This window comes from Pseudophryne corroboree, chromosome 1, assembly GCF_028390025.1.
Source record: "Pseudophryne corroboree isolate aPseCor3 chromosome 1, aPseCor3.hap2, whole genome shotgun sequence".
Taxonomy (NCBI): Eukaryota; Metazoa; Chordata; class Amphibia; order Anura; family Myobatrachidae; genus Pseudophryne; species Pseudophryne corroboree.
This window is the reverse complement of record NC_086444.1, coordinates 99,750,556-99,778,531: the sequence shown is the minus strand read 5'-3', so window position 1 is coordinate 99,778,531 and position 27,976 is coordinate 99,750,556. Positions and strand designations below refer to the sequence as shown.

General features: G+C 45.4%; 1 protein-coding gene across 4 annotated transcripts in view; it reads right to left on the bottom strand.

Moving 5' to 3' along the window:
- Nucleotides 1-27,976, bottom strand: part of NIM1K (NIM1 serine/threonine protein kinase) — a 129,939-nt gene that overhangs the window by 63,907 nt on the left and 38,056 nt on the right. For 2 of the 4 annotated variants that reach the window (XM_063961712.1, XM_063961731.1), the window contains exon 1: nt 7,640-7,933. The exons of the other annotated variants lie outside the window; for them this stretch is intronic. The gene's annotated coding sequence lies outside the window, so the exon portion shown is untranslated. Of the gene's footprint in view, nt 1-7,639; nt 7,934-27,976 lie in introns of those variants that run through there. 4 annotated transcript variants of the gene reach the window in all.

Sequence of the window (27,976 nt, the reverse complement as noted above, 5' to 3'; positions counted from 1 at the left end):
TAGTAACATACCCCACAGGAACTGAGAATTATAGTTAGCGTTCCTGGGAGATAACAAGGGAGTAGCGCAGACAATGTGGATGTGTCGCTAAAAGCGGCTGCATCACAATTCACACAGGAGGCCACACTCAAGGGCAGATATACTAAGCCTTGGAGAGAGATACAGTACCAGCCAATCAGCTCCTAACTGTCATTTTACACACACAGCCTGTAGCATGTCAGTTGATTGGCTGGTACTGTATCTCTACTGTATCACTCTCCAAGCTTTAGTACATCTCCCCCACAGACAGAGAAACTGCATCTGCCATAGAGCTGGTGCAAGTTTCGATGGTGTCCCAACGGTGCAAATAAATACACACAATGATGGATTAAGATGCGGCAAGTGTGCATCCCAGTTGTTTCAAAATCAGTCATACCATTATCATAAAGATGGAGCCGCGGCCACTTCCGTCTCTGAATCAAGCCCAGATCTAAGATACAAAGCGGGAGAAGTATCCTTCTAAAGCGTGGAGAAGCAACCAATCAGCAGACTAGCTAGCACTGATCAGGTAGATTGTATAAAATGATGGGCAAAAACTGACTGAATGCGATAGGCAACTTCTCTTCTTGTCTACTCTTTAGAAAGCTTGATACATCTCCTCCACAGTCCCTTATCTAATGAAGAACAATGAAGTATTGGAGAAATTACAGGACTATGCAACAGTAACGAATTAAAAGTTTCAGCGACATCCATTCATATTTGGAAGTGACAATGGAGATGAGTTTGCAGAACACATAATCGAGAACTTCTTAAGATTATAAGTCCAGAGCATATAAATACATTTCTCTAACGTCCTAGTGGATGCTGGGGACTCCGTAAGGACCATGGGGAATAGACGGGCTCCGCAGGAGACAGGGCACTTTAAGAAAGAATTAGGAATACTGGTGTGCACTGGCTCCTCCCTCTATGTTCCTCCTCCAGACCTCAGTTAGAACCTGTGCCCGGACGAGCTGGGTGCACTTTAGTGAGCTCTCCTGAGCTTGCTAATAAGAAAGTCTTTTGTTAGGATTTTTTATTTCAGAGAGATCTGCTGGCAACAGACTCTCTGCTACGTGGGACTGAGGGGAGAGAAGCAGACCTACTCACTGTGGATAGGTCATGCTTCTTAGGCTACTGGACACCATTAGCTCCAGAGTAATCGTACACAGGAACGCACCCTTGGTCGTCCGATCCCGGAGCCGCGCCGCCGTCCCCCTCGCAGAGCCAGAAGCCGGCGTGAGAAGCAAGAAGACTTCGAAAGCGGCGGCAGAAGACTCCAGTCTTCATATAAGGTAGCGCACAGCACTGCAGCTGTGCGCCATTGCTCCCACATTAAACCCGCACACTCCGGTCACTGTAGGGTGCAGGGCGCAGGGGGGGGGGGGGGGGGGGGGGGCGCCCTGGGCAGCAATTAAGTACCTCTTGGCATAAAAGAGCATATATACAGTTGGGCACTGTATATATATGCATGAGCCCCTGCCATTATTTTACACAAAATTCGCGGGACAGAAGCCTGCCGCTGAGGGGGCGGGGCTTCTTCCTCAGCACTCACCAGCGCCATTTTCTCTCCACAGCTCCGCTGAGAGGAAGCTCCCCAGGCTCTCCCCTGCAGAATCACGGTAGAAAGAGGGTAAAAAGAGAGGGGGGGCACATAAATTTAGCGCAAAATCAGTGTATACAGCAGCTACTGGGTAAACACTAAGTTACTGTGTAATTCCTGGGTCATATAGCACTGGGGTGTGTGCTGGCATACTCTCTCTCTGTCTCTCCAAAGGGCCTTGTGGGGGTTCTGTCCTCAAATAGAGCATCCCCTGTGTGTGTGGTGTGTCGGTATGCTTGTGTCGACATGTTTGACTAAGAAGGCTATGTGGAAGCAGAGCAGGTGCAGTTGAATGTGGTGTCTCCGCCGACGGCGCCGACACCTGATTGGATGGATATGTGGAAGGGCTGAAGCCTTGGGACAGTCAGGGTCTCAACCCATGCCTGATCCTACAGCGCAGAGGCCGTCAGGGTCTCAGAAGCGGCCACTATCCCAAATTGTTGACACAGATATCGACACGGATTCTGACTCCAGTGTCGATGGCGATGATGCAAAGTTGCAGCCTAAAATGGCAAAAGCCATCCGCTACATGATTATAGCAATGAAGGATGTATTGCACATCTCAGTGGAAAACCCTGTCCCTGACAAGAGGGTTTATATGGAAAATGAAATGTAAGGTATGTTCCTGCGCACTCTCTTTGCTGCCTTGTGTAGGGTCCTATCCTGATGTGTCACCACACACCTAAGTAAGACTATATAAAAGAAAAGATAGGATGGAACCTACTGTTGGCGCAAAGTCAAAATGGTGGTGATATTTCACCGTGATGATCACTGTCCATGAATATTGATGAGGAAGTCCATGAATGTTCAAAGCGTGATCTTCGTAGGAATTCAATTCGATTCCATTCGATGACATATGAAAAGAGAACACAAATGGTATACAAAGGTTCAGTAGAAGTTCCAAAAAAAGTTAATTTGAAGGAGGGTGACTTCTGCCCGGACTCCGTAAGCTATGGTGATACGGGAAAGTGTGACGGTATCTGTAAGGGTTCACCCTGGTGTTTCAAGATAAACGTGGCTCCTCACGTGTGTGCTTACTTTCGTACACTTGGAGAAAGCCTATAAAGGTTTCTTTAAAGCCTCTAAGTAAAATACTCCTGGTACCAAAATAGATGTGCCCCAAATATTCACATGCAAATACTTCTAGATGATGCTCACATCCGTGCTTACTTCAACAGACGCCGTACTTCCATGTAGCGGTTTCTTTTTTTCAGCAGGCTGGATAATCGTCCTTGCTCACTCCCTGGCTTCGTATTGGGCTCGGTATTAAGCACAAACACGAAGGGGTGTGTGAGGTTTCATATACATTTATTATAAAAATTCATAAAAACAGATTCTGGATTGTATACCACAACAGACAGCCAGTATCATAGATGTTATACAGCACAATCCAACAGTGAAAAAGATGTTAACCCGGGATATCTCACCGTTTTCCTGCTGATAGAACTGGTTGGAGTGGTACCTCAAATCCTCACATGCTCCACCAACGCGTTTCAACTATTTAGTCTTTATCAAGCCTCCGAGGGTGGGGGGCAGTCACTCAGGGAAGAAATTTCCAGGGGCTGTGGTCAAGTCAGGAGACTTGTCTGCACATCAATATCCTGGAACTAAGGGCCATATACAACGCCCTGAGTCAAGCGGGGCCTCTGCTTCGCAACCAACCGGTGCTGATTCAGTCAGACAACATCACCACAGTGGCTCATGTAAACCGCCAGGGCGGCACAAGAAGCAGGGTGGCGATGGCAGAAGCCACCAGAATTCTTCGCTGGGCGGAGAATCACGTGCAAGCACTGGCAGCAGTGTTCATTCCGGGAGTGGACAACTGGGAAGCAGATTTCCTCAGCAGGCACGACCTCCACCCGGGAGAGTGGGGACTTCATCAAGAAGTCTTCACACAGATTACAAATCGATGGGAACTGCCACAGGTGGACATGATGGCATCCCGCCTCAACAAAAAGCTGCAAAGGTATTGCGCCAGGTCAAGAGACCCTCAGGCGATAGCTGTGGACGCACTAGTGACACTGTGGGTGTTCCAGTCGGTTTATGTGTTTCCTCCTCTTCCTCTCATTCCCAAGGTGCTGAGAATCGTAAGAAAAAGAGGAGTGAGAACAATACTCATTGTTCCGGATTGGCCAAGAAGGACTTGGTATCCGGAACTGCAACAAATGCTCACAAAGGACCCATGGTCTCTGCCTCTCAGACAGGATCTGCGTTTGACGGCATGGCGGTTGAACGCCGGATCCAAGCGGAGAAAGGCATTCCGGATGAGGTTATTCCTACGCTGATAAAGGCTAGGAAGGACGTGACAGCAAAACATTATCACCGTATATGGCGAAAATATGTTGCTTGGTGTGAGGCCAGGAAGGCCCCTACAGAGGAATTCCAGCTGGGCCGTTTCCTTCACTTCCTACAGTCGGGAGTGACTATGGGCTTAAAATTAGGGTCCATTAAGGTCCAGATTTCGGCCTTATCCATTTTCTTTCAAAAGGAACTGGCTTCTCTTCCTGAAGTTCAGACGTTTGTAAAGGGAGTGCTGCATATTCAGCCCCCTTTTGTGCCACCAGTGGCACCTTGGGATCTTAACGTGGTGTTGAGTTTCCTGAAATCTCACTGGTTTGAGCCACTTACGACCGTGGAGGTAAAATATCTCACGTGGAAAGTGGTCATGCTATTGGCCTTAGCTTCGGCTAGGCGTGTGTCAGAATTGGCGGCTTTGTCATGTAAAAGCCCCTATCTGGTTTTCCATATGGACAGGGCAGAATTACGGAGTCGTCCGCAATTTCTGCCGAAGGTGGTGTCATCTTTTCATTTGAACCAACCTATTGTGGTGCTTGCGGCTACTCGTGACTTGGAGGATTCCAAGTTACTAGATGTAGTCAGGGCTTTGAAGATTTATGTAGCCAGAATGGCTGGAGTCAGGAAAACTGACTCGCTGTTTATCCTGTATGCATCCAACAAGCTGGGTGCTCCTGCTTCAAAGCAGACTATTGCTCGCTGGATCTGTAACACGATTCAGCAGGCTCTTTTTGCGGCTGGATTGCTGCCTCCAAAATCAGTAAAAGCCCATTCCACAAGGAAGGTGGGCTCTTCTTGGGCGGCTGCCCGAGGGGTCTCGGCATTACAGCTTTGCCGAGCAGCTACTTGGTCGGGTTCAAACACTTTTGCAAAATTCTACAAGTTTGATACCCTGGCTGAGGAGGACCTTGTGTTTGCTCATTCGGTGCTGCAGAGTCATCTGCACTCTCCCGTCCATTTGGGAGCTTTGGTATAATCCCCATGGTCCTTACGGAGTCCCCAGCATCCACTAGGACGTTAGAGAAAATAAGATTTTACTTACCGGTAAATCTATTTCTCGTAGTCCGTAGTGGATGCTGGGCGCCCGTCCCAAGTGCGGACTTCTTCTGCAATGCTTGTATATAGTTATTGCTTACATAAGGGTTATGTTATGGTTGCATCAGGTTGGTCTGATGCTCTGTTGTTGTTCATACTGTTGACTGGGTAAGTTTATCACGAGTTATACGGTGTGATTGGTGTGGCTGGTATGAGTCTTACCCTGGATTCCAAAATCCTTTCCTTGTACTGTCAGCTCTTCCGGGCACAGTTTCCTTAACTGAGGTCTGGAGGAGGGACATAGAGGGAGGAGCCAGTGCACACTAGTATTCCTAATTCTTTCTTAAAGTGCCCTGTCTCCTGCGGAGCCCGTCTATTCCCCATGGTCCTTACGGAGTCCCCAGCATCCACTACGGACTACGAGAAATAGATTTACTGGTAAGTAAAATCTTATTTTCCATATACGCCAGAGCAAAATGTGGTAGCTGGAAGAAAGAACAGAACCCTGACTGAAATGAGCAGATTAATGCTAATAGACCCTGGATTATGTGAAGAGTACAGGGATGTCAGCTATTAATTCCAGAACAGATAATTCTCCAGAATGGTGGAGAACGCTCCATATGTCAGGGAGAGAAAACTAGTGTAATGCATATCAGAGTTTTAAGGTGGGCACAAACTAGGCAAAGTGCTCTATGATGCGACGTCGCCTAGTGTTTCCCCCTCCCGTGCCGGGCAGCCGGCCGTACACACTGAGCGATATGACGTTCATATCGCTCAGTGACGTCACGCAGCGGTCGGGTCATGCAGGCAGCTCTTGGACAACAGTCCAGATTGAGCTGCCTGCATGGCTGATAGCGAGGGTCGTTAACGACCCGCGGGGCAGCGCATCGATGGTTGCCATCACTCATTTTCTCGGCGAGTGTGTATGCACCTTTAGAGTGCAAAGCATTTGTTTATATTCCTAAAGAAAAATACAGCAAGCTACAAAACAGAGCAGTGAAAGAAATTCTTGTTGGATACAGTTAAAGATCAAAAGGGTACCGAATCCCAGAACCAAAAACAGACAAAAATGACTAGCATCAATATGGCTTTTGTTAGCAACCAATGGGATTATATGAGGGCTTTGATAGCTACGGAGGGGGAGAAAAACAACACTATACTGTATATCTTCTGAACAAACAACTGAGTTCAGTGTAGACTTGGACACTATAAATGAGAGCATACTGTCAAGAAAAGAAACTGAAATAAGGTATACAACAGTGGAAAACGAAGGTGAACCACCTGCATGGCTCTCATATACCGCTTTATGAGATCGCAACGCCGAGTCCCACCCGGGAATTGGAAATGGGTCCTTCCCGGGTGGGACCAGGCATTGGACCCTACACACTGCCATCCCAACCCCGCAATATGCCATCTGGAGGAGGGAACGGAGCCAGCATCGGGGGCGGAGGTGGTGCTGGGAGATGACTTCATCTCCGTGCCACCTTTCCCTATGCAGTGAACGGGTAGCGGGTCGCATCGACCTAGGTAGCCCGTTCATACTGCGCCTGATCCGGTGATAACCAGGGAATAACCCGTCTTATAACCCAGGTTGAATTACCAGGTCAGGTGACCCGGGATTTCTGGAGTGACCCTTTCACACCGCACAGCGACCCGTGTCGTGATGACCATATACCGGGTCGATACCGGGTTATTTGTGCGGTGTGAAAGGGGTATTTCAGTGTTTATCTTTAAACATTTTTGTATTTCAACAGGTACATTTAAAACTCAATTCGGGGTCACACGTGTGTGCATCCACTAAGATGTCCCGGCGAAGTGATACCGCCAGTATTGCCAAGCTGCCTCTTGGATATATTACTAAGGTGTCGTGCCTATAGGTGGTTTCCTGTACTGTAACTTGGTCTCAGCTGTAGCACCAGTAGGAGCTGTACTGAAATATTAGGACTCACACAGTACAATCCATGCTCATCTCTTCTGCTGCTAAACTACTACAATCCAATCAACCTCATCCAACGACTGGTGAGAAGTATTTCAGCTCCAGCAGGGATAAAGGAGCAGGTTAACTGATGTTTTGAAAATCAAAGTTGCTCCAAAAAAATAAAAAAAACAATGTAAAACAAAAAAATACAATAAAACAAAAATACAATAATAAAAAGAAACAAACAACAATAACAACTCACTCCAGTTCTAGGCATCATGCAAATATTGGCTAGAACATGCACGGCAAGAAATAAAAGACATCAAAAGGCAACTGTACTTCAAAGATGATTTAAAAGCCTGTCCCTGTTATTTAGATTTTTGAAGCTGATGAACTAATTCAAGCTTTGCAATGATTTCCTATTACCACGGTGCCATTCAGGACCCGAGCCGTGACTTTGAACTACATCTGTGAGCATCCCGCTCATCCAACACAGAAGAAGAAAGAAGAGGCTGCAATATAATCACATCTTTTGTCTATTGTCAACATTCATGACCGTGCATTATTACATTAACCGATGAGACTGATTACAGCAGAGACTTTGGTTCGGCTTAAAAAAAATCAAAAAAATCAAAATGAAAACAACTCAAAATATTCAATAACAAGCAAAGAGGCAACAAGCACAGAAAAACAGTGGACGGAATGTACTGGGGAACAACTACTCCATGTATTTTTGCCACTCAAGGCCGACACTTAGCATGAAACATACTCACCATTTAGACTGCGAATAGCAAATGGAACACTCGCTGCCCTGCCGGATGAATGTAGCTGTTGCTATATTAGAGCTACAGTCATGTATGCTCTGGAAGGCTATCAGTTCTCCGTACGTCAACAGTGAAGCATAAGAAATCAGGGCTGTGCTGATAATCTGCTCCCTTCTGTCTGGAATACTACACGCGATCTAACAACGTGTGAGCTCAGCTGTATGTTTGTGCAGTTTCCTCGGGTTTACGTGTTCCCACTAAGCCAGCCTGTCTGTCTCTATATCTTCCTGTGCTGTTCCTGCAAGGTTTACACAATGCACTGCTGTGCTGGATAATTGACAAACTCTTTTCATAGAGAACCTCTCTGGCACTAGCACATAATGAGGGCCTGACATTCAGGAGTTATACAGAGCTGGACAAGGACAAAAAAGATGTAATGATAGAAGATATCAGAATAGGAAAAAGTAAATGTTTTTTTTTTCTCCGTGTACAGTACATGCTGAGACTAATTTCACATTATAGGGTCGGAATTCTAATAGTACAGAAAATCGCACATGATCAAAGCATTGTCCAACTTTTTGTTGGGCTCAGAGCCCTCTACAAAGAAGAATAAAGGGCAATTGAGGAGCCATGCAGAATCTTATTACATACATAAAGGGGGAGATTTGTCAAGGCTTGGAGAGTGATATAGTCAGCTTCTGTCATTTTAAAGACTGTGCTAAAAACGACGGCTAGAAGCTGATTGGTTGCTTTGAGCAACTTCTCCACCCAATCACTCTCCAAGGCTTGATACACCTCCCCCATAGTTATCTAAAAATGTGAAAGTGTGCTTTTCATGGCACAGTTGTAGTTTTTTCACAAATAATCATTATTATGCAATAGGATTATATGTACAAATGGGGCTTGTTGAGTGCGGGCCGTATCATGGCTAATTATAGACCCATATGTAAAAACAAGATAAAAATAATACTTATAATACTTATCATTAGTTTGGAAATAAGTTTAATAAATAGGCCTCACAGCACTGAGGGATTGGGTTTTATTCCCACCAGGGCCCCCTATCTGTGTGGCGTTTGTATGTCCCCCTCGTGTTTGTGTGGGTTATCTCCGGATTCTCCAACAACTTAAAAACATACTGATAGGTTAATTGGCTTCTGACAAAACAAATAACCCTCAACTCCACTGGGGCAGGGACTGAGGTGGATGACTGACATATTCTCTGTAAAGTGCTGCGTGATATATGTGGGTGCTATATATGATATATATGTGTACTATTTTGTGATGTACACAGGTGATAAAGAGTAACCACTAGTGGAAAGACGTATTTGAGGCACACCAGCCTGTGGGTTTATGGCAATGCACAGATTGTACAGACGTATTCACAGTAACACCAGCAGACAGCGGAGATGGAGAGGAGTATACAGCGGATCAGCCAGTCATGTATGGATAGCGGCAATATGTAGATATTCTAGGGTTATCCTGGAGCTGTGTGCTACACAACCGTACAGTATTGTGGCGCTCAAACACAGTGGAAAGGTGGTAAAACACATGCACAGAAGAGTTAGCGGCAGCCATCGTGGTTCCACTAAAGGAGCATCATGGTCCATGATTCATGGATATATAGTGCAGTAGCGCACTCCATATACCATCATAAATAACTATTAATAAATAACTAATAATAGGTCTCTATAATTGTTTGTAATTGGACGTGTTTCAGTAAAGAGGACAAATCCCAAAGTTTATAAATCCTGTGTGAGTTGTAGCCTTCTCTTCAAGACAGAAAGGGGCTTAAAGTATAGTAGGCTGAATGTGGAGTAAAACATGGTAAAATATAAAAGCAGTAAAACATTAATACCATAACTATAGAATTGTACTAAAGGTTAAATTATTATTTTCTCAAAATGTCTTTAAATTGATTGTAATCTAAAATATGTATAATCTTAATTACATTTTTAAAGTAATAAAACAGTTTTGTTATAATGCATTTTTTATTTTACTAAAGTTTAGCCAATTATTCCTCTACTTCTACTAAAGATTAGCCAATTATTCTTTCACTTTCACTAACAATTAGCCAATTATTACTCCACTTTTATTAAAGAGTAGCCAATTATTCTCCATGTTTATTGAAGATTAGACTTTTACTACAGATTAGCCAATTATTCCTCCACTTTTACTAAAGATTAGCCAATTATTCCTCCACTTTTACTAAAGATTAGACTTTTTTCTGCAGATTAGCCAGTTATTCCTCCACTTTTACTAATGATTAGCAAATTATTCTTCTACTCTCACTAATGATTAGCCAATTATTCCTCCACTTTTACTAAAGATTAGACTTTTTTTTACAGATTAGTCAATTATTCCTCCACTTTTACTAAATATTACCCAATTATTCCTCCACTTTTACTAAAGATTAGACTTTCACTACAGATAAACCAGTTATTCCTCCACCTTTACAAAAGTATGTCCAATTATTCCTCCATTTTTACTAAGGCTTTTACTAGAGTTTAGCTTGCATAAAGATGATCCAATTATTCCTCCACTTTTACTAAAAGATTAGCCAATTATTTCTTCACTTTTGAAGGAGCATCGATTTATTATTTATTACACATTCCGCAGCACTTTACAGGGAATTTTTGGTCATTCACATCAGTCCCTGCCCCAGTGGATCTTACAATCTATATTCCCTACCACATGTACACACACACATTCACGCCAAGGTTAATTTTGTTGGGAGCCAATTAATTTACCAATATATTTTTAGAGTGTGGGAGGAAACCAGAGTACCTGGAGGTAACCCACTCAAGCACGGGGACATGATATAAACTACATACAGTTAGGGACATGGTGGGAATCGAACCCATGACCTTAGTGCTGTGAGGCTGTCATGCTAACCATTACACCATCCACACTGTCCAATCTCTTGGGGCAAATGATAAGACAATCACTGGAAAGTGCAATCATTTTTTTATGATCTGAATGTACGCCCTCCTTTATGAATCTGCATGTATCATTTTATATTTAAATTAGAAATAAGAGTGGTATTCTTCCGTATCGAAACAAATCCTAACTTATATAAACTTATTATCTTAATATTGTTATTTATTTACTACATATACAGACACACACGTTTCACGGAGCTTTATAATTATTTCAGTAATTACAGGAATATGTTAATAAATACAGGATAGTTGTAATCTATTTCTTTTTCACTATTACAAAGTTATCTGAGAAAAGTTTGTTTTACACACCCTTCAGGTCTAACAGGTGAACTATTGACCACAATTGACATTTAGCTGCTTGTTGGAGGCAATCTATAGCTTTAAGATAGATAAAACAGCATCTCTCCAACTGATAATGTGATACAGTACTTCTGGCATTTCATTTACTGAGCAATCCATCCAGGATTTCCTCTGCGCTAGGCCAAGTCTTAGTGATGCGGGAGTACACACAAACACAGCTGTTTGTCAGAGACACGGGCCAGGAAGACGGCAGAAAAATAACCAAAGGCAATAAACTATATATCAAAAAGAAAAAGAAAAAAAGACTCATTTTGTATACAAGCAATGCTTCAAAGCATGGGGAACTATTTACCAAGGGTGACGGCAGTAAATGTACACAGTACTCCTTTCGCTTGCTCCATCTGTTGACACAAAGTATTTAAAACATATTTCCTGGGGGTGTGGCCTGGCGGGACTCCGGAGCAGACGTGCGGTGCCCGAGCTCCAGCTAAAAGAGCCTCTATTTGTGTTACTACCTGCTCCCCAGGTGCCTGCTCGACCTCTACTCTGCCCCTTGTGCCGGGGCGAGTGCCCCACAGTGGTGCTGCGGAGCTGGGAGACCTCTCGGAGCCCTCTGTAGGCTGCGGCCTACTTAGGAGCCAGAAGCTGCAGCCTAAATTTCTGATGCCCGCCCGCCGGAGACGCACCATCGGCGCGGAGGAGTGGAAGCTGGGGCCTGTCTTCCTGTCAACGGCGATGCCTACCGTAGCCCAAGGGTGTGAGTGCCCTACACCGCTCTCCCCCCTGTTTAGTGGGATCATACATTTCAGCCCTGTCAGCCGTGGCCTACCTTGGATCTGGGAGCCGGGGACTGGACCCTCTTTGCTGCCCAACGATAAGCTCCGTGTCCGGACTGCGGGGGTGTGAGCCCAGACAGTATCTCCTGCTCTCCTCCTCCCTAGCCCTCTCACTGCCCCTTAGCTTCATTCAAATGCAAGTGCCCCTGCTGCATTTCCCTGGCCCAGTAGTTCGGAATTGGCAACCCCCCTCAGCCTGCCGTTTTGGCCAGAGGACCTTGTTGCTCAACTGCAGTGTTGTCCTGTCTGTAGTTCCACTGCACATACACTCTAGTCCCCACTCCCTGACTGTCTACACCCTCCCACGCTGCTTGCACCTCTTTGGGACAGACAGACATAGGTTTTGTTTCCTGATTTTTTTTTCTCATATACATATATATCTCATACTCACCTACCTTATTGGTGTACAACATATCTCTACACTATCAAATCTGCAAAGACGCCTGAGCTCGTCTGCACCCCCTTTACGCTTTGATATGTGATCACTCCACGCTCCTCTAACCGCCACTCATACTGGCCTAATTAACATGTAATAGATGTGATTGAGTGACCTCTCTCAACGCTTGTATTTTGACTGGTACCCTGCTGTGTCAGTGAGCGCTGTACCCACTGCTTGTGACGTTTTCCTTTTTTTGTATATTCTTCTTTAATTTACGGCACGCTATGCTTCCCAAAAAGAACAAAGACCAGCCATCTTCCAAAATCCCCTTCACTCCCCGAAAACCCCTCCAAATCTCTCCCCTACAGGGCAGTCCTCCTCCATCCGCTAACCTAGATCCTGTTATGTCAGACGTCCCGGTGTCCACTTTTTCAGCGTCTGGAGTGGACTGCGAGTCGGATGTGCCCCTGACGGTGAGGTGCCTGTGTCAAATCCTATCAGCTTTCAAATCCAAACTTTCTAAAGATCTCACTTCAGCTGTCCGCGAGGTCAAGACCGAACTGGTCACCATCGGCGATAGGACCGACCACTTAGAACGTAAAATGGAGGAATTGGTCGCCTCTCACAATGACTTGATCTCCTCACATGATCGCCAACAGCAAGATCTGGAACAGTTTAAGACTAAACTAGCAGATATAGAGGACAGATCTCAACGCAATAACATTAAGATCAGGGGCATCCCAGACTCCTTCCTTCCGCCGATGCCAAGGAACTCCTGATTGACCAAATCCATCGTCTCCCCAGACCCCGCACCGTTTCGTTTGACCTGCCTAAAGATACCCTCCTTCGTGTCCACTTCTTTACGGTCAATGAGCGTCTCTTAAGAGCGGTCAGGGAATCTAAGATCTCTGATATCCTCGGAGGTCTACAAATTTTTCAGGATTTCTCGACAGCTACTATCGCAAAGAGGTGAGCCTTTGCACCACTCTCTATCGCTTAGATCTCGCGACATCCCATATCAATGGGGTTTTCCAGTCAAATTGCTTATCTTTCACGAGGACTCCACCTACACAATCTCCTCTCTTGACGCGGGGGTTAAATTGCTGTTGGACTAGGATAGCTCCATTAAAACACCTCCTGGAACAGCCCGTGTCCCTGCAGTCCGTCAAGAATGGTCGAATACTTGAACCACCTGGGAACGTCCCCAGGTTCTCCAATCTCTACTTTGGGCCTCTGTTGTCCTAGACCTGTTTCCCTCCCACTGGGAAGGGAAATACTTGATAAGTATTGTTTACAATGTCTTTTTTCCTCTGTTGAAAGTTGTCTAGCATCATTTACCTCAGGTTTACTCTCTCACCTGTTTCTATATATTGTTAATAATAGAAGCTCCTGTGGGAGTTGCTCTACTTAACGTGTATTGCTAGTTAGCCATTTATTGGCCTCTCCCCCTTCTTATCCCTATGTTAATGTACTGAAAATTACATGTTAACGTTTTTCATTGTTGTTCTGTTTGAGTGGCAGTGTCTGTTCCGCCTGGTTGCCCCCGATTCTTCCTGTACTACTGTATATTTCCATGTCTCCCTTTTACCCTGCAGTAGTCATGCAGGTCCAATATACCGGACCTTTTTGGTTTCCCTACTATGTCCTTTGGCTACTCTCTTGTAGCCAGCTCTCCCTATGTCCCCGTCCCCACCACACTCCAGATATGTATTGCTCAATTGTCCAGAGAGGTACACTCTCGCTCTTGCTACCTCCTATTACCCTGTGCCTAAGAGACTCCTTCATCTCATCCCTGACCTTCATTCTCAATGCCGAACCTTCTTTCCCTCAATGTCAAGGGATTAAATTCCCCTGATAAACGTAGACTAGCCCTCTCCTTTTTTCATAAGCAAAAAGCAGACGTTGTTGCACTACAGGAAACGCATTTTTCCTCTATCAATCCTCCTCTCTTTAAAAATAGTAATTTCCCTATAGGTTATTATGCGAATGGCCTGTTTCAACGGAATGGTGTAGCAATACTATTTAGTAGGAATGTCTCTTTCACTCTCCATACCCAAACACGGACAAGAGTGGCCGATACTTGATCATAACAGGCCTCCTACATGACAAACTCACCACTTTAGTATACTTGTATGCTCCCATTTCTTTGCAAACTGTTTCTCTTAATTCGCAAATCGCTCAAAGGCTCCCCGGTTCGTATTAGGTGACTGTAATCTAGTCCCTGACCCCAAAATAGACAAATCTCACCACCCCACAAACCCCATCCCGTCCGCCCAGTCTGGTCCCTCCCTAGCCTTCCGCAATCTACTAGCTGAATTCGACCTTTATGATATTTGGAGAACACACAATCCGTCAGGCCGGGAATACACATTTTACTCCCCGGTCCACAACTCTTACTCTAGAATCGATCTGATCCTCTGCGACAAATGGACTCCCCAAAAATCAAAGGATATAGATATCTTACCAATTACCTGGTCTGATCACGCCCCCATTATTTGGAAATGTAATCTCAATTCTACCCATGTTCCTCCCCAGCCATGGCGCATTTATCCCCATTTACTAAAGAATCCCCTCTCCAAGAAAATCATCTTAGACTCAATAAACTCTTATCTAGTCGTCAACTCTCCTCTAGATACATCCACTATAAACCATTGGTGTGCTCTCAAAGCGGTTACACGTGGAGCTGCCATTCAGGCCAGAGCCACTCTTAAAAAACAATCTACCCAGCTGCAGTCAAACCTGGAGGCTAAACTAAAGGACTTAGAATCTGAAAATATGACCACTCCCTCTAGAGTTCTCAAGAAGGAAATCTCTAGTGTTCGCAGCCAACTCCAGAAATTACGCACTCAAGCGGCATTGAATAGGATGAGACAAAAGTTTTACTTACTCGGTAATAGATCGGGTAGAATGTTGGCCCGTAACTCCGAGCCCAACAAGCCAGAAATAGAATCAAATTTATCTATTCCCCCTCCAAGCAAAAAGTCCTAAATCATAGAGACATTACGAATTATTTTGCGCAGTACTACTCTAAACTCTATAACTTACAGTCCGACTCCTCTGTCCCTCAACCTTCACCATCCTCTATTTCTTCTTTTCTACATAACCTGACTTTTCCCACCCTCTCCCAGGAGCAATTGTCTATACTCAATGCCCCATGGACTACAGCTGAAATCTCTGCAGCTATTAAGTCCCTTCCCCGCGGCAAGGCCCCGGGCCCAGACGGGTATGTCACTGACTTCTACATAACTTTCCGTAATCTGTTGGCTCCACATTTGACTGCCCTCTTTAACAAAATTTCCACCCTAGGTTCCCTTCCTACAGAGCTGCTGGAAGCATGTATTGTAACCATCCCTAAACCCGGAAAGGACCCTGCCTTCTGTCACAATTACTGCCCTATTGCTCTGCTTAACTGTGACATCAAATTATACGTCAAATAATTGCAACCCGCATTAACAATTTTCTTCCTATGCTGATACACCCGGACCAGACCGGGTTTGTTCCGGGGAGACAAGCATCTGATAATACACGCAGGGTTTTTAATTTATTAACTCCCTATCTACTGATCAAGGTCTCCTCTTGCTGTCCCTCGATGCTGAGAAAGCATTTGATAGACTAAATTGGTCATATATGCGGGAAGTCCTTACCCGTTTCGGTTTTAAAAATCGTATCTTGTCATCTATCTTAGCCTTATATAGCTCTCCCACGGCCCGAGTATTCAGCAATGGTTTTTTATCTGATCCTTTCCCTGTTACTAATGGTACGAGGCAAGGATGCCCCTTATCCCCTCTAATATTTGTTTTGTCAATTGAACCCCTTGCCACCACCTTACGTAACAATCCCAATTTCCCGGGTCTGCAGATTGGTTCTTCCTGTCACAAACTAAGCCTCTTTACTGACGATGTCCTCCTCTTCGTTTCTGACCCTGCTTCTCTTCCTATCTTCATTCTACCGTGGATGCCTACAGTTAAGCCTCTTATTACAAACTCAACCCCACAAAAACCGATGCCCTACCTATTAACCTCTCCCACTTCCTGCCTGCGCTTCAATCCTCTTACCCATATAATTGGCAGACGAATATGATAAAATACTTAGGTATCAACATTCCCGCTAATACCTCCAAAGTTTTCTCCTCCAACCTCTCTCCTTTAGCAGTGACTCTGGAAGCTTTATCACTTTCCTGGCTGTCATATGACGTCCCCTGGATGGGGCGCATGGCTGCATTCAAAATGTCCCTTTTACCCAAATTGATGTATTTATTCCGCACAATCCCATATATCTTCCCTAGGAAGGCCCTCCAAACCTGCTCCTCCATTCTCACAAAATGTTTGGTCCTCGAAGCCTCCCACATTAGCTCACTCTAAAATGGTTTTATCAAGGGCACTAGGGGGACTATATCTACCTGATTTACACCTATACCAAGAGGCCTGCCTTTTGGCTCCCCTTAAAAACTACTTTTACTCGGACTCCCAGATAGGTTGGGCGGAGCTTGAGCAATCCCGTGCTCGATCTTTCCCTCTTACTTATTTGATACGTATTCCCAAGTCACTCAGACCTCACCTCCCCAGTCTGCTCCCGTCCACACAAACCTCTCTGAAAATTTGGGACAAATTGTCTACCACTATGTCATCTCCTGCTTGCACCATATCACAGATCTCCATCACCACACTCGCTGCGCTGATACCTCTCCTGAATCTCTCTAAGTGGAGAACCCTGGGTGTATCGCTATTGGGTGATATACTAGATGGTCGTTTCTTATTGCCCTTCCCATCTCTGCAAAACAAATTCTCCTTACCTGCTTCAGAACTCTTCCACTACTCACAAATCGCACCTTGGTGGAAATCGATTCCCCCCAACTTGACCTCGCCAGACACAACTTCTCAATTGATTCTTTCTCGACCTTCCTTATTTAAATCTAAAGGAGATATATCATTCTGGTACAAACTATTAATAACTCCTACTTCCCCCCCCAAATCTAATGCCCAACTGAAATGGGAACTAGATGTGAATGGCAAAAAATCTTCCTGTCCTCCTACTCCATGTCCCATTGTCTGAACCATACTGAAATGCATATAAAACTAGTTCACAGACTTTATCTGACCCCGGACCGGCTACATAGATTCTGGCCCTCATGTAGCAACCAATTCTGGAGGCTCTATGGCTCTATTGGCCACATCTATCATATATTTTGGTCCTGCCCAGCCCTCACTTGCTATTAGTTCGAAGTTTTTACCTCGATTAACAAAGTGTTAGATGTACAACTTTCCCCAGACCCGACTTTGGCGCTACTCCATGTTATTCCTCCTGCTGTCCCTCTTTCACGCAGATACGTCTTAGGTCATATCTTAATAGCCATGCCAACCTCGCACAGATGTGGAAACAGCCTTTACCCCCAACCTTGCTATAAGTCATCTTTAAAATAAATCACCATTTTCTTATGGAAACTGAATACATCCCTTCCACAAGCTCATCCTTCTCTCACTTAGATCGTTGGTCCTGGTGGCACATATTCGTGACTGAAGGCGAGGTTTTGCAAAATTTCCCAAATACAGCTCACAGCGACCCATTTCAATTTAGCCTAAACGAGCCTCCTCTCAATGAATAATCACCTAACCGGTTTTATTAACTGACACCCTCTTCATACTGATTCCTGATATCCCTTCCCCTTCTCTCTTTTGACTTTATTATGTCACCTATTTGTTATATTTGGGTAAATTAAATTGTTTATTATGCCATACTCTATAAATTATATGTGTGATATGGACTTTCAGTCTCTCAGAAACCCATCTTAGCGGTTTATGTTAACTGATGTGCCTTCAGTTGTTACCATTAGATGCATGTCTCCTTTGCTCCTAGTAATATGAATGTACCTCTATCTGGATACTCTCTATACCCCTGTATACCCCCCCCCCCCCCCCCCACACACACACACACACACACACACACATACCCTTTTCTGCTCGTTTGTGGCCCCCCCCCCTTTTTTCTTTTCTGTATCCCATAAAACTGTTTTTCTCTCAATAAAAAACTATTGATGATAATTGGCGAAAAACGTGTTATTTCAGCGCTACTGGGGAAACATTCTGTGTTTTGCCTGGGTTATATAGTGCTGGGGTGTGTGCTGGCATACTCTCTCTCTGTCTCTCCTAAGGGCCTGGTGGGGAACTGTCTTCAGATAAGAGCTTCCCTGTGTGTGTGGGGTGTGTCGGTACGCGTGTGTCGACATGTATGAAGTGGAAGGCTCACCTAAGGAGGAGGGGGAGTGTATGAATGTCAGATCTCCGTCGGCAGCGCCGACACCGGACTGGATGGAGATGTGGAATGTCTTGAGTGCTAGTGTAAATTTATTACACAAGAGATTAGACAAGGCTGAGGCTAGGGAACAGTCAGGTAGTCAGACCATGCCTGTCCCTGTGTCACCGGGACCTTCCGGGTCTCAGATGCGCACATTGTCCCAAATAATGGACACAGATACCGACACGGATTCAGACTCCAGTGTCGACTATGAGGAGGCAAAATTACAGCCAAAAGTGGCTAAGGGCATTCGATATATGATTGTTGCAATAAAAGATGTTTTGCATATCACAGAGGAACCCCCTGTTCCTGACAAGAGGGTACACATGTATAAAGAGAAAAAGCCTGAGGTCACTTTTCCATCCTCGTATGAGCTGAGCGAGCTGTGCGAAAAGGCTTGGGAATCTCCAGACAAGATGCTGCAGATTCCCAAAAGGATTCTTATGGCGTATCCTTTCCCGCAAACGGATAGGATACGATGGGAGTCTTCTCCTAAGGTGGACAAGGCTTTAACACGTTTATCAAAGAAGATAGCGCTGCCATCCCAAGATACGGCTACCCTCAAGGATGCTGCTGATCGCAGACAGGAGGTTACCATGAAGTCCATTTACACACATTCAGGTACAATTCTTAGACCGGCAATGGCGTCGGCCTGAGTTTGTAGTGCTGTCGCAGCATGGACAGACTCCTTATCTACGGAAATTGAGACCCTAGATAAGGATACCATTTTAATGACCCTAGGGCATATAAAAGATACTGCGTTATATATGAGGAATGCTCAAAGAGACATTTGTTTGCTAAGTTCCAGAATAAACGCTATGTCTGTTTCTGCTAGGCGAGTCTTATGGACCCGACAGTGGACGGGTGATGCCGACTCAAAGAGGCATATGGAGTCTTTGCCTTACAAAGGTGAGGAGTTATTTGGAGAAGGCCTCTCGGACCTCGTCTCCACAGCTACGGCAGGTAAATCGAATTTTTTGCCTTATGTTCCCTCACAGCCTAAGAAAGCGCCTCATTATCAAATGCAGTCCTTTCGTTCGAATAAAAGCAAAGAGTACGAGGATCGTCCTTTCTTGCCAGAGGTAAGGGCAGAGGAAAAAAGCTGCACACAGCTAGTTCCCAGGAACAGAAGTCCTCCCCTGCCTCTGCAAAATCCACCGCATGACGCTGGGGCTTCCCTGTGGGAGTCCGCTCAAGTGGGGGCACGTCTTCGACTTTTCAGCCACATCTGGGTTCATTCACAGGTGAATCCCTGGGCAATAGAAATTGTTTCTCAGGGATACAAGCTGGAATTCGAAGAGGTGCCTCCTCGACGGTTTTTCAAATCGGCTCTACCTGCGGCTCCCTCAGAGAGGGAGTTAGTGTTGAATGCAATACAAAAATTGTATCTTCAACATGTAGTGGTCAAGGTTCCTCTACTGCAGCAAGGAAAGGGTTATTACTCAACCCTGTTTGTGGTTCTGAAACCGGACGGTTCGGTCAGACCCATTTTGAATTTAAAATCCCTGAACCTATACTTGAAAAGGTTCAAATTCAAGATGGAATCGCTCAGGGCGGTCATCGCCAGCCTGGAAGGGGGGGATTTTATGGTTTCCCTGGACATAAAGGATGCATACCTTCATGTTCCAATATTTCCTCCTCATCAGGCATTCCTGAGATTTGCTGTACAAGATTGTCATTACCAATTTCAGACGTTGCCGTTTGGGCTTTCAACGGCCCCGAGGATTTTCACCAAGGTAATGGCGGAAATGATGGTGCTCCTGCGCAAGCGAGGGGTCACAATTATCCCATACTTGGACGATCTCCTCATAAAAGCGAGATCTCGGGAGAAGTTACTGGACAGCGTGTCTCTGTCTTTGAAGGTGTTACAGCAACATGGCTGGATTCTCAATATCCCGAAGTCACAGTTGGTTCCTACGACGCGTCTGACCTTCTTGGGCTTGATTCTGGACACAGACCAGAAGAAGGTTTTTATTTCAATGGAAAAAGCTCAGGAATTCATTACTCTGGTCAGGAACCTATTGAAGCCAAAACAGGTGTCAGTGCATCACTGCACTCGAGTCCTGGGGAAAATGGTGGCATCGTACGAAGCCATTCCCTTCGGCAGGTTCCATGCGAGGACCTTCCAATGGGATCTACTGGACAAGTGGTCCGGGTCACATCTACAAATACATCAGAGGATCACCCTGTCCCCCAGAGCAAGGGTGTCTCTCCTGAGGTGGCTGCAGAGTGCTCACCTCCTAGAGGGTCGCAGGTTCGGCATTCAGGACTGGATCCTGGTGACCACAGACGCAAGTCTCTGAGGTTGGGGAGCAGTCACACAGGGAAGAAATTTCCAAGGTCTTTGGTCGAGTCTAGAGACTTGTCTCCACATCAACATCCTGGAGTTGAGGGCCATATACAACGCCCTACGTCAAGCGGAGGCATTACTTCGCAACAAACCAGTTCTGATTCAGTCGGACAATGTCACCGCAGTAGCTCATGTAAACCGCCAAGGCGGCACAAGGAGCAGGGTGGCAATGGCGGAAGCCACCAGGATTCTTCGCTGGGCGGAAAATCATGTAAGCGCACTGTCAGCAGTGTTCATTCTGGGAGTGGACAACTGGGAAGCAGACTTCCTCAGCAGAAACGACCTGCATCCGGGAGAGTGGGGACTTCATCAGGAAGTCTTCGCGCAGATCGCAGGTTGGTGGGAACTGCCCCAGATAGACATGATGGCGTCCCGTCTCAACACAAAGTTAAAAAGGTATTGCACCAGGTCAAGAGATCCTCAGGCGATAGCTGTGGACGCCCTGGTGACACCGTGGGTGTTTCGGTTGGTCTATGTGTTTCCTCCTCTTCCTCTTATACCCAAGGTGTTGAGAATAATAAGACAAAGAAGAGTGAGAACAATCCTCATTGTTCCAGATTGGCCACGAAGGACTTGGTATCCGGATCTACAGGAATTGCTCACAGAAGATCCGTGGCCTCTTCCTCTAAGACAGGACCTGCTGCAGCAGGGGCCCTGTCTGTTCCAAGACTTACCGCAGCTGCATTTGACGGCATGGCGGTTGAACGCCGGATCCTAGCGGAAAAAGGTATTCCGGGTGAGGTCATTCCTACGCTAATAAAGGCTAGGAAGGACGTGACATCAAAACATTATCACCGAATATGGAGAAAATATGTTTCTTGGTGTGAGGCCAGGAATGCTCCTACGGAGGAATTCCATCTGGGTCGTCTCCTTCACTTCCTGCAAACTGGAGTGAATTTGGGCCTAAAATTAGGCTCCATAAAAGTTCTGATTTCGGCCTTATCCATTTTCTTTCAAAAGGAATTGGCCTCTCTACCTGAAGTACAGACTTTTGTAAAGGAAGTACTGCATATTCAGCCTCCTTTTGTACCTCCGGGGGCGCCTTGGGACCTTAACGTGTTAACGTGGTGTTAAGTTTCCTTAAGTCACATTGGTTTGAACCACTCAAAACGGTGGAGTAAAATATCTCACTTGGAAGGTGGTCATGTTGTTAGCCTTGGCTTCGGCTAGGCGAGTTTCGGAATTGGCGGCTTTATCACATAAAAGCCCCTATCTGGTTCTCCATATGGATAGAGCGGAGTTGCGGACCCGTCCTCAATTCCTACCTAAGGTGGTCTCATCCTTTCATATGAACCAACCTATTGTCGTGCCTGTGGTTACTCGTGACTTGGAGGATTCCGAGTCCCTTGATGTGGTCAGGGCTTTGAAAATTTACGTGGCCAGAATGGCTAGTATCAGAAAAACAGAAGCACTGTTTGTCCTGTATGCAGCCAACAAGGTTGGCGGCCCTGCTTCAAAGCAGACTATTGCTCGCTGGATCTGTAACACGATCCAGCAAGCGCATTCAACGGCAGGATTGCCGTTACCAAAATCGGTTAAGGCCCATTCCACTAGGAAGGTGGGCTCGTCTTGGGCGGCTGCCCGAGGGGTCTCGGCACTACAGCTGTGCCGAGCTGCTACTTGGTCAGGGTCAAACACCTTTGCAAAGTTTTATAAGTTTGATACCCTGGCTGAGGAGGACCTCATGTTTGCTCAATCGGTGCTGCAGAGTCATCCGCACTCTCCCGCCCGTTTGGGAGCTTTGGTATAATCCCCATGGTCCTTACGGAGTCCCAGCATCCTCTAGGACGTTAGAGAAAATAAGATTTTAAACCTACCGGTAAATCTTTTTCTCGTAGTCCGTAGAGGATGCTGGGCGCCCGTCCCAAGTGCGGACTACTTCTGCAAGACTCGTATATAGTTATTGCTTAAATAAGGGTTATGTTATAGTTTCATCGGTTTTGGACCGAAACTATGTTGTTTTTCATACTGTTAACTGGTTAGTTTAACACAAGTTATACGGTGTGATTGGTGTGGCTGGTATGAATCTTGCCCTTGGATTAACTAAAATCCTTTCCTCGTACTGTCCATCTCCTCTGGGCACAGTTTCTCTAACTGAGGTCTGGAGGAGGGGCATAGAGGGAGGAGCCAGTGCACACCCAGAGTCAAAGTCTTTCTTAAAGTGCCCATGTCTCCTGCGGAGCCCGTCTATCCCCATGGTCCTTACGGAGTCCCAGCATCCTCTACGGACTACGAGAAAAAGATTTACCGGTAGGTTTAAAATCTTATTTTTTTATTTCATATTTATTTAAAAATTTCTTGCTAAGAAATGTTTGGCCTAGGGGTTTCGTGAATAAAATTCTGATACTCCAGGGTGCCATGATAACAAAAAGTTTGGGAACCACTGATCTAGGGAGACCTCTGTTTTCAGCCGCAAAGTTAGCCTCCACAGGTTTCTATGAAAGCTGCTAAAATGACAAATTTACTAACCCCCAGAACGCAAAGTATTCTGAGACTTGACCCCAGTTGTACTCCTTTCACATAGCACAAATAATCCGGTATCAATCCAGTATATTGTCGGGTCGACACGGGTCACTGTGCAATGTGAAAGGGCCATGGTAATTCAACCCGGGTTATAAGAAGGGTTATTCCTGGGTTGAATACCGTGTCAGTGTGAATGGGTTCCCGGGTCGATGCGATCCGGGACCCATTCACTACATATGGAGAGGCGGTGCGGAGATGAGCTCATCTCCCAGCGCCGCCTCCGCCCCCTGCCGCTATGGCAACCCGACCCGGCATATTGCCGGGTCGGGAAGCCTGCTGTTAGGGTCCAATGCGGGATCCCACTCGGGAAGGACTCGTTTCCTATTCCCGGGTGGGATCCGGCATTCTCAGATGGCGGGAGTCGTTGCAGCCTATGGTTTACATTCTGAAACATTTAGCAGGAAAGGGATACAAAGGATCCCTCCTCGACAGTGGTCACTCTCACATGCGTGGCCTGATGACCACAGCTGGTCCTTGAACCACTAAGCAATATGGTTGCATTAGCATCACTTTGTTTTTAACACATGACAGGGAGAGGCTCCCATCAATGCTCCTTTATGCGTTTAATGGCACATTGGGGCGATACTTAATTCCTTATTGCTGCTATAAGTAATAATAATCAATAAATATGTCCCTTAGAATCCAAATACAAATCTAGGGTCTTTTTCATCTTTTAAATGATGGGTGGCATGGCGATCTCGGGATTGCATGGCGATCTCCTTTGAAGTGAGCTTGGCTCAATATAAAAGAGATCAACATATCATCAAGATAATATAATATTACAAAGGCTTTCTGCTGAAATAATAGCCGACACCAATGACCTACGCGATAGAACTGCACACACAAAAACATTTCGCTAAGAGTGTAAAAAATTACACAGCTAGACAAACAACATATGTAATCAGTCTCGAAGCTCAGATAAGGTGTTCTTGTGTGTTTTGTTGTAAGAGTAGAACGTACAGTACAATTACAGTACAATATGAACAGTGCAATTAACCACTGATAATCTGATGATGAGAAAATAACACAAAAAGGAATATTTAGGCATCACACACGTTCTAGCATTTTAAGTATAACATAGTAAAAAAAAAAAGAAAAAAATTTGCACAACAATTACAAAAAATTCAACATCATTTCATGTCTGAGATTAAAGGACCACTTCGGAAAAGAAGATGCTACATCTAACATTGATAATTATTTGGAAATACCAAAAGTTTATGAGTTTCATATAAAAATACAAACTATTACATCAAATAAATATAGAAAATGAAAAAAGTCAGATATGTTTTGTTTGTAAATGATGTAATATAGCTAAATAAAATGTATAACACTACGGAATTTGCACTGAACCAACAGAAATCCATAAAGTAGCACAGGGAATTTGCAGTATCTACTTTTTTGCCAACAATTGCGCTGATATCATCAGTGTATTACATAAATATTATACAGTGTATTAAATAAACATTATACGTCCGATGCCTCACAAATGGTTCTTGGGGGGGTCATTCCGAGTTGATCGTAGCTGTGCTAAATTTAGCACAGCTACGATCATCTTTCCTGACATGCGGGGGGAAGCCCAGCAAAGGGCTGGTTTGCCCCGCATGTCAGTCCGGCCCCCCCTCGCAGAAGTGCAAAGGCATCGCACAGCGGCGATGCCTTTGCACTTCAGGAGTAACTCCCGGCCAGCGCAGCTTTAGCGTGCTGGCCGGGAGCTACTCCTCGCTTCCTGGCCCGCAGCAGTTGCGTTATGACGTCACGCAGCCGCTGTGGCCCGCCCCCCGTTCGGTCCGGCCACGCCTGCGTTGGCCGGGCCGCGCCTACAAAACGGCGGCCAAACACCGCCGTTCTGCCCCCTCCCGCCCATCGATCGCCTCTGCCTGTCAATCAGGCAGAGGTGATTGCTGTCCTGCTACGGCCTTCAGCCGTCCCGCATGCGCAGGTGCACTACGGCGCCGGCGCATGCGCAGCAGGGACCCGTTCGCTCTGCTGCGTTAAAACTAGTGATGTGCACCGGACATTTTTCGTGTTTTGTGTTTTGGTTTTGGATCCGGTTCCGCGGCCGTGTTTTGGATTCGGACGCGTTTTGGCAAAACCTCACCGAAAATGTTTTGTCGGATTCGGGTGTGTTTTGGATTTAGGTGTTTCTTTCAAAAAACCCTAAAAAACAGCTTAAATCATAGAATTTGGGGGTCATTTTGATCCCATAGTATTATTAACCTCAATAACCATAATTTCCACTCATTTCCAGTCTATTCTGAACACCTCACACCTCACAATATTATTTTTAGTCCTAAAATTTGCACCAAGGTCGCTGGATGGCTAAGCTAAGCGACACAAGTGGCCGACACAAACACCTGGCCCATCTAGGAGTGGCACTGCAGTGTCAGGCAGGATGACACTTCAAAAAAATAGTCCCCAAACAGCACATGATGCAAAGAAAAAAAGAGGCGCACCAAGGTCGCTGTGTGACTAAGCTAAGCGACACAAGTGGCCGACACAAACACCTGGCCCATCTAGGAGTGGCACTGCAGTGTCAGGCAGGATGGCACTTCTAAAAAATTGTCCCCAAACAGCACATGATGCAAAGAAAAAAAGAGGCGCACCAAGGTCGCTGTGTGACTAAGCTAAGCGACACAAGTGGCCGACACAAACACCTGGCCCATCTAGGAGTGGCACTGCAGTGTCAGGCAGTTTGGCACTTCAAAAAAATTGTCCCCAAACAGCTCATGATGCAAAGAAAAAAGAGGCGCACCAAGGTCGCTGTGTGACTAAGCTAAGCGACACAAGTGGCCGACACAAACACCTGGCCCATCTAGGAGTGGCACTGCAGTGTCAGGCAGGATGGCACTTCTAAAAAATTGTCCCCAAACAGCACATGATGCAAAGAAAAAAAGAGGCGCACCAAGGTCGCTGTGTGACTAAGCTAGTATACTTGTCGACACAGAGGTAGGTAGAGCAGTGGCCTTCCGTACCTTACTGCTATATATACGAGTGATCACTGTGTCAGCAAACTGCAAAACTAAAATGCACCACAGGTATAGAATGTAGATGGATAGTATACTTAATGATGACACAGAGGTAGGTACAGCAATGGCCTTCCGTACCGTACTGCTATATATACTGGTGGTCACTGTGTCTGCAAACTGCAAAACTAAAATGCACCACAGGTATAGAATGTAGATGGATAGTATACTTAATGACGACACAGAGGTAGGTAGAGCAGTGGCCTTCCGTACCGTACTGCTATATATACTGGTGGTCACTGTGTCAGCAAACTGCAAAACTAAAATGTACCACAGGTATAGAATGTAGATGGATAGTTTACTTAATGACGACACAGAGGTAGGTACAGCAGTGGCCTTCCGTACCGTACTGCTATATATACTGGTGGTCACTGTGTCAGCAAACTGCAAAACTAAAATGCCCCACAGGTATAGAATGTAGATAGATAGTATACTTAATGATGACACAGAGGTAGGTACAGCAGTGGCCTTCCGTACCGTACTGCTATATATAGTATACTGGTGGTCACTGTGTCAGCAAACTGCAAAACTAAAATGCACCACAGGTATAGAATGTAGATGGATAGTATACTTAATGACGACACAGAGGTAGGTACAGCAGTGGCCTTCCGTACCGTACTGCTATATATAGTATACTGGTGGTCACTGTGTCAGCAAACTGCAAAACTAAAATGCACCACAGGTATAGAATGTAGATGGATAGTATACTTAATGACGACACAGAGGTAGGTACAGCAGTGGCCTTCCGTACCGTACTGCTATATATAGTATACTGGTGGTCACTGTGTCAGCAAACTGCAAAACTAAAATGCACCACAGGTATAGAATGTAGATGGATAGTATACTTAATGACGACACAGAGGTAGGTACAGCAGTGGCCTTCCGTACTGCTATATATAGTATACTGGTGGTCACTGTGTCAGCAAACTGCAAAACTAAAATGCACCACAGGTATAGAATGTAGATGGATAGTATACTTAATGACGACACAGAGGTAGGTACAGCAGTGGCCTTCCGTACCGGACTGCTATATATAGTATACTGGTGGTCACTGTGTCAGCAAACTGCAAAACTAAAATGCACCACAGGTATAGAATGTAGATGGATAGTATACTTAATGACGACACAGAGGTAGGTACAGCAGTGGCCTTCCGTACCGTACTGCTATATATACTGGTGGTCACTGTGTCAGCAAACTGCACAACTGAAATGCACCACAGGTATAGAATCTAGATGGATAGTATACTTAATGACGACACAGAGGTAGGTACAGCAGTGGCCTACTGTACCGTAATGCTATATATTATATACTGGTGGTCACTGGTCAGCAAAACTCTGCACTGTACTCCTCCTATATAATATTATACTGGTGGTCCCCAGTCCCCACAATAAAGCAGCACACTGAGCACAGATATGGAGTGTTTTTCAGGCAGACAACGTATACTGGTGGTCACTGTCAGCAAAACTCTGCACTGTACTCCTGCTATATAATACTGCTGGTCCCCAGTCCCCACAATTAAGCAGTGTGAGCACAGATATATGCAGCACATTGAGCACAGATATGGAGCGTTTTTTTCAGGCAGAGAACGGATAACTGGTGGTCACTGATCAGCAAAACTCTGCACTGTACTCCTCCTATATTATACAGCTGCTCCCCAGTCCTCCCCACAATTAAGCAATAGTGCACAATCAAGTTCAACAATAA